The 8492-nt window shown below is 39.9% G+C and overlaps 1 non-coding gene across 1 annotated transcript; it reads right to left on the reverse strand.

Annotated features, from left to right (window-relative positions):
• Window positions 1-6690: 6690 nt before the first annotated feature.
• On the reverse strand, window positions 6691-6798 carry LOC136461970 (small nucleolar RNA R71). Its single transcript, XR_010760503.1, has one exon. It is a non-coding gene; the product is annotated as a small nucleolar RNA R71 (small nucleolar RNA).
• Window positions 6799-8492: the final 1694 nt, after the last annotated feature.

The following is an 8492-nucleotide window of genomic DNA, read 5'->3' on the forward strand; positions in this document are numbered from 1 at the left end:
CTCTTATGAAATGATGGCATCATCTATGTGCTTTGTTCTTGAATGTTGAACTAGGTTGTTGGTGAGCTTCATGGCACTCATTGTCACATAGCAATGGCACTTGTTTGAACTTGATTCCAAAATCATTCAAAGTAGCCTTCATCCAAAGTAATTGACCACAACCACTACTGGCCGAAATGTACTCCACTTTGGCGGTTGAAAGTGCTACACTATTTTGTATTTTATGACCAAGACAAGACACATGTGATCTTCCCAATAGTTGACATATGCCCTATGTGCTCTTCCTCTCAACTTTGCATCCCGCATAATCAGAGTCCGAATATCCAATCATTTCAAATCTTGCTCCTTTGGGATACCACAATCCAACATTTTGTGTATGCTTCAAGTACCTCAGTATTCTCTTTGTTGCCTTCAAATGACCTTCTCTTAGTGAGGCTTGAAATCTAGCACACATGTATACACTAAACATCACATCTGGCCTTGATGCGGTCACATAGAGTAGGCATCCAATCATAGACCGATACATCTTTTGATCCACCATGTTGCCACTAGCATCGCTATCCAAGCTTCCATTTGTCCCCATTGGTGTACTAATAACTTTAGCGTCATCCATTCCAAACTTATTGAGCATGTCTTTGATGTAGTTGCCTTGACTCACAAATGTGCCATTCTTCATTTGCTTGATTTAAAGACCAAGGAAGTAACTAAGCTCTCCAATCATGGACATCTCAAACTCACTTGCCATCATCTTTCCAAACTCCTCACAAAAATCTTGATTAGTTGATCCAAAGAGAATGCATCAACATAGATTTGCAACACAAACAAGTCATTGCCTATCTTCTTGGTGAAGAGAGTGGTGTCAATCTTGCCTATCTTGAACCCCTTAGAGAGTAGAAAATCCCTCAACATCCCATACCATGCTCTTGATGCTTGTTTCAATCCATACAAAGCCTTCTTCAACTTGTAGACATGGTTGGGTTTCTTGTCATCTTCAAAACTGGGTGGTTGTTCAACATAGACTAGCTCATTGATGTACCCATTGAGAAATGCACTCTTCACATCCATTTGGTACAACTTGATGTTGTTGGAACAAGCATAGGCTAACAAGATCCTAATTGCTTTCAATCTTGCAACCGGGGCATATGTTTCTCTAAAGTCAAGACCTTCAACTTGTGTGTAACCTTGAGCCACTAACCTCCTCAAGAGTACCCCTAGCCAAATTCCAAACTCTATAAGCCTTGCTAGTAGTGGAGTAATCAAGCAAGAAACCTTCATCATATTTCTTCTCAAACTTGCTCAATCTAGTGCTTTTCTTCAATATGTAGCATTTGCAACCAAAAACCTGAAAGTATGCAATATTGGGCTTTCTTCCATTGAAGACCTCATATGGTGTCTTCTCCATCATTGGGTGACAATAGAGTCAGTTGCTATAGTAGCAAGCCATGTTGATTGCTTTGGCCCAAAAGGAATGACTAACATTGTACTCACTCAACATTGATCTTGCCATGTCAATCAAGGTTCTATTCTTCCTTTCAACTAGGCCATTTGATTATGGAGTGTACTTGGCCGAAGAATTGATGTCTAATTCCAAATTCATCACATAACTCATTAACTCTTGTGTTCTTGAACTCACTACCATTGTCACTTCTCACTTTCTTGATGGTTGTTTCAAACTCATTGTATATTCTCTTGATGAATGTCTTGAAGGTTGCAAATACATCACTCTTGTCAACAAGAAAGAACACCCAAGTGTATCTAGTGAAATTCATCCACTATCTCAAATCCATATTTGTTTCCACCAATGCCAGTGTATGTGGTTGGTCCAAAAAATTCCATGTGCAACAACTCAAAAGCCTTAGATGTGCTCATTATGCTCTTCTTAGGATGTGTGTTACCAACTTACTTTCTAGCTTGACATGCACTACATAGCTTATCTTTCTCAAATGTGACATCTTTGAAGCCTCTTACTAAGTCATGCTTAATCAACTTGTTTAATTGTTTCATTCCAACATGACCAAGCCTTCTATGCCATAACCAACCCATGCTAGACTTAGTGAGCAAACATGTTGACAATTGAGCTTCTCTAGCATTAAAATCAACCAAGAATAGATTGTCATATCTAAATCCTTTGAATATCAAGTTAGAGCCATCTACACTTATGATCTCTACATCATCCACACCAAATATGCAATTGAAACCAAGATCACACAATTGAGCTACCGACAAAAGGTTGAAGTTCAAGCTCTCTACTAGTAGCACATTGGAAATGCTCAAGTCATTGGATATTGCAATCTTACCAAGCCCTTTGACCTTGCCTTTGACATTGTCAAGAAATGTGATACTATCAACCCCATTGCTCTCATTTGTGTTGATTGAATTGAACATTCTTGAATCACCGGTCATGTGTTGTGTGCACCCACTATCAAGCACCCAATGCCTTCCTCCGGCTTTACAATTGACCTACAAAAGAAGATTAATTCTTTCTAGGTACCCAAACTTGCTTGGGTCCTTGAAGGTTAGTTACTAAGCTCTTTGGTACCCAAATGGCCTTCTTCTTTGGGCCCAACATGGATGTACCAACAAACTTAGCCTTCACAACATTGGCACCCTTGTAAGCAAATAACAAGAATCAAACTTAATTGAGGATACATTAGCATGTAATTTCTTGTTCTTGCAATCATGCCCTTTGTGACCAACTTGCTTACAACTATTACAAAACTGACCATTGTTCTTCACAAAACTAGTCTTGTGAGGAGCAAAGGTCGCCTTGCCTTTCTTGGGGGTATAGCCCAATCCCTCTTTGTAGAGAGATGCTCTTTGTCTACCCAAGCTCATAAGCAAGCGGTTATCACCAGCATAGGCTTTGCCTAAGGCGAGAGTGAGCTCATTGGCCTCCTTGAGGGTCTCATTTTCCACCATTAGTGAGGTATCACAAGGGAAACCATCACTCAAAGGTGAAGTGGAAGTAGTAGTGCTACAAGAAGGGTTAGTGGGAGCAACAACAACGGGCTTATAAAAAGATTCATCAAGAATATCACATGTTAGTCCCACATCACATGACACAGTTACTTACTCCTTCTTAGCTTCCTCCTTCTTGACTTGCTCAAGGAAAGAGGAGTGAGCTTTTTCAAGCTTTGAGTGAGCTTTGCCAAGTTTCTCATGGGCTTCCATTAGCCTTTCATGATTGTCATTGAGCTCATCAAAGGATTGCTCAAGAGATTTGACCTTCTTGTGCAATTCTTTGCACTCCTTTTTCTTCATCTCAAAGCAAGTTTGTACTTGCTCACACATGTCCATGAGCTCATCCTTTGTGTACTCCTCCTCCTTATCATCATTCTTACAATCATCACTTTCACAATCATCATCATCACTTCACATCATATTTTACCTTGGTAGGCTTTGCCATGAGGCAAGTCGATGGAGAGTCGAAGATGGAAGGCTTGTTGTTGAAGGCGATGCTTGCTAGTGCCTTCTTGAGAAACTTCTTGTCACCATCACTAGAATCACTATTATTGGATAAGCTATCACTATCCCAAGTGGCCACATAGCCTCCACCTTTTTTCTTCTTTTAGAAGATCATCTTCTTCTCCTTCTTCTCCTTTCTCTCCTTCTTTATTTCTTCTTGTCATCCTCATCATTGTCACTATTGTAGGGGAAATCTGCTACAATATGATCCATGCTCTTGCACTTGTAACATCTTCTCACATACTCCTTGTTGTGATCTCTTCTCTTTCTTGCACCATAGTCCTTCTTCATAAATTTGCCCATCTTGCGCACAAAGAGAGCCACAACCTCATCATCAATATCACTAGCATCTTCATCCTCACTTGATTCTTCCTTCTTGGACTTGCCCTTGTTCTTGGATGATGAGCTAGCCTTGAATGCTACACTCTTCTTCTTTTTGTATTCATTCTTCTTCTCTTCTTGATCAACCCCTTCCCTTTCCACACAATATGTCTCTTGTGTCATGACATCACCTAGTACTTGGTTGGGGGTTAGTTGCTTTAATCCTCCTCTAATGATGATCAATCTCAATGTCTCAAATCTTGGAGGTAAGCACATCAAGAACCGATGAGAGACATCATCATCATTGATCTTCTCACCCAAAGCCTTCAAGTCACTGATGATTACTTGTAATCTATGGAACATCTCCGAAATGCTCTGATCATGATTCATCTTGAAGCTTGTCAACTTGTCCTTGAGGATGTATAACTTGGCACTCTTGACCACCAATGTGCCCTCATATGTCTCCTTTAATCTCTTCCACACCTCACTAGCTCTATCGCAATCCTTGATTTGCTCAAACACCTTTGAATCTATGGATGGTGAAAAGTGATGGACCCGCCACTGGAGAATACACAGCAAGCCGAGAGAAACCATGTGGAGTAGATCCTGAGCTCTCCTCGGACATAGGAGTACAACGGACCGAATGGTTGTGACCTAGGGCATGTGTTGATAGTAGTTAACAAACATTATAAACCATCAATATAACTTGTATAAAGGCATGAATATAATCACCAACATAGGTTTAGCGGTTTAAACTAACAAACTCCATGAGTTTTGGTGAATCTGTATTTTCTATAGGGTTTATTCATAAAACCATCAAGGTGGACCTAGATGTCAGAATAAATCACGCTTATTCATAGCGAAAACAACACCAGAAGGATCTAAAAGACTCGATAGGACACCACACCAAAGCGGAGGGCAAGACGCTGCTAGGTGGGGCTGGCTAGCCCACCTTCAGACTAGTCGGTCTGTGGCCCCACCCGTTAGCCCCTGTCTCATTATGTCGGTTCTCCACCACCTCATAGATTGCATCTACGCCATTCATTCAAGTCGGTTTGATCCGAGGGCTCAAGATTGATGCTCCAGCCTATATATACCAGCCCCTGCCATAACCCTAAGGCATCAAACCCTGATCAAGTCATTTGAGAAGACATAAACCCTAATCATCCTCAGAGCTCCACCTTATTCTAGGGCATAGCTAGCTAGGCTAGGACTATAGGGAGGAAAGCTTCCCTCGGATTCTGATTGTGTCAAGAGCATGGGTTGGTATAGCATTTGTACCCCCTCTCTTTTGTATCTCTCATTACTTTTATATGTTTGCTATAATTGTTATGATATTGTTCTTCGTATTAATCATGTTCCTAGTTATCTTGTTCATCATCTACTTTGATTATATTCTTAGTATAGTTAGATTATTGTCGTGTTCATGCATAAGTTCGTATAGCGCTCATTCTTTGGATCCAGGGGTGAGTGGTCGACATTGTGTAAGCATGGTGCTTATACATTATTTACCTATGGATATACCCTATATTTTGGGCCATGTGGTAGATCACGGATGTGGCACTCTCGTTGAGTCCTTTGTACTCCGCTCCATGAATATAGGACAAGTAGGATCTAGTTATGAAGGAAGACAACCTTTGTTCTTAATCTTCCTTAGTAATATTCCTTATGTGTAGCTATAAAGTTGATCTTAACCATGATTACTAAGTGTAATTGCACTAATCAACGTATGCTTTGACTTGTAATTAAGAATGACTTAGGAATTATTCCTCTAATATTCTACTTAGCCATGCTAATGCCATAGAAAGGAGTACTCTGGGTGGTCAAAGATTAGTTATTACTTGCCATCCATATACATTTATCTCTTGACTTACCCCTGTTATGAGTAGAAGTTTGGTTATGATTTATTTCTCCATCATGTGTATAAGTTATCAATATATTCCCAATGCCCATCCTTCCCTGTGGTAAAAATATAAATAACGATACCTAGAATACTCCCAGGTGAAGTGCTACAATGGTATATTATTTGTGGGCTTACAGACTCTTTTCAATTATATATATTCTATCTAGTCACATGAAATACTAAAGTACTTCTTAGTGTCATTCTAGAAGTGGCACTAGGTAGTACCAATAAATATTTCTGGCACCATCGCTAGGGATGACAACTTAGTAAAAATGATGCTAAGAAATGTCAACAATCATTAGGTGACTACTTAAACAAGTGACAAGTTAATAAATACCAACAAGCATTGCTGGTGCCATTGTTGGGGAAGGTAGCTAGGCAAGAAGGAATATTGATAAACTTTTACTTATTGATGTGATCGAAAAACCATTCACCCCTGCTCAAGTAGGATTAACCTTGTTTTGTCTACATTCATATCTTATGCAAGGTAATGTATGACCAATTTTGACCTTCCAACAAACTACATCAAAGATCTAGAAGCATTAATTAGGAGAACTAGAGCCAAACTCAAGAAAGTCTTAGCTTTAGAATCGAAAGACAACCAAACCAGGCGGAGCTTAACACTAGTTTTTGAAGCCATGGCTAACAAGACTCTTCGTGAGTTCTCTGCTCCAACTACGACCAACATCCATACTGGACCAACAGTCAATGTGGGAGATAATGGTTTTGAGCTCAAGCCAGCTCTCATCAACATGGTGCAAGCCAACCAGTTTTGTGGAAAGGCACATGAAGATGCGAGTGCACATCTCCAACACTTTCTAGAGATCTACAACACTTTCACCATCAAAGGAGTGACCAGAGACGCCATATTACTCTTCCTTTTCCCATTCTCACTTTTTGAAAGGCGAAGCAATGGTTCTATGCCAACAAAGATAGAAATACTACATGGGATAACTGCTCCACTACCTTCCTAGCAAAGTTCTTTCCCATAGGCAAGACCAATGCTCTACATGGGAGAATTTTAATCTTTAACAGCAACATGATGAATCTATCCTTGAGGCATGGGAATGCTTTCAAGATTATATATCAGAATATCCTCATCATGGGATGGAGAATTGGCTACTTATGCAAATTTTCTACCACGGGTTGACCAATAGTACCCATGAGAATATGGATGTGCTGTTGGAGGTGCTTTCCTATCACTCACAATCCTAGGTGCAACAACTCTCATAGAGAAGATGGCCTCCAACCAAGGTTGGAATGAAGAACTCTTCTAGACCACAAGAGAGGTGGAGGTATGCATCAACTCAAGGAAGTAGACATATGATGTCTGCAAGATGGATCTACTCATGAAGAAACTCGAAGACCGAACCAATGAGAAGCAAGAAGTTCATGCACATTCATGATTCCCGCATCATGTGTGAAGAGTGTGGAAACACTAGGCATATAGGGAACAACTGCCCTGAAACCCATGAGGATGTGAACTTCATCAACAATAACTACTTTTGTCCTCAACAGAGTCAAGGATGGAATCAGCAACAAAGGCCAAATTACCAAGGTAACTATCAAGGTAATAATTATAATAATTTCAATAATCAACCACCCTTGAGAGAATTGATTTTTGGCCAAGCTAAAATTATGGAAGGCATATCTAGAAAACTAGCTTCCAATGATAAGATCTTAGAAAACATAAATAATAGAATGGATAACTTCTCATCTGCCATTAAGAACCGGCATAGCTTTAATAAAATGATAGAATCATAAATAGCTCGGCTGGCGGCTGCTATTCCTTCGACCGAGAAAGGTAAGATTCTAGGGAAACCGGAAGATCTAGAAACTGCAAATCTTGTCGATATTCACAATGCAGCATACTACTATATACAACCATCAATGGGAAGGTGGATAGATTATTCCTTGTCTAAAAAGAAGAGCAATTTGGGGAGACCTGTCATCCCCATCACCATTGGACCTCATATTTTCTAAGAAATTGTATGTGACTTTGAAGCAAGTGTCAACATTATGCTTAAGGTAATCTATGATCAAATTAATGAAGATACTTTGTTGTACACAAATATGCGTCTACAGCTTGCATATCAGTCACTCTACTACCCCAAGGGAGTTCTTGAAGATGCCATTGTTTAAGTGGGACAATCATATGTTCCCGTAGACTTTGTGGTTTTGGAAATAGGTGGAGATGTAAAGGCACACATTATCTTGGGCCGACCTTTCTTGAGCACTGCAAAAGCCATCATCTACATAGATGGTGCCAAGATCTGCTTCATGATCAAGGGTAAAAAGGAGAAGTTTTCTTTCAAGAATCGTATCTTGCAATCTCCTAGACATCCATAGATGTCATACCTGCCCAAAGAGACAATAGTGAGCAAGAAGAAAAACAATAGGAGAAGAAGGAAGAACAAAGCCAGGCAGTCACCAAAAGAGTCAGTAAACCTGATCAACACACTCCGATCAGAGTACGACCACCTCCTCACTTCACCATATCTTACCAAGAAGGACGATCTAGGCATACCCATGATCGAGTGTACCATTGGACAAAGAATATTCCATAAGACCTTCTGCGATATTGGATCGGGTGTCAATATAATGTCCAAGGTAATGTATGAATATTTATTTGGTGATGAACCTTTGTTCCCTACATATATGCAATTGTAGATGGCAGATCAATCAATTCAATTTCTAGAAGGAATAGCCAAAGATTTCATAGTAAGAATACATGATCAATATGCTGCTGCCAACTTCATGGTTCTAGACATGGGAGAAGAAGAAGATGACACAGGTCATTCCT

The sequence above is a fragment of the Miscanthus floridulus genome, chromosome 6 (assembly GCF_019320115.1).
Source record: "Miscanthus floridulus cultivar M001 chromosome 6, ASM1932011v1, whole genome shotgun sequence".
NCBI classification, from domain to species: domain Eukaryota; kingdom Viridiplantae; phylum Streptophyta; class Magnoliopsida; order Poales; family Poaceae; genus Miscanthus; species Miscanthus floridulus.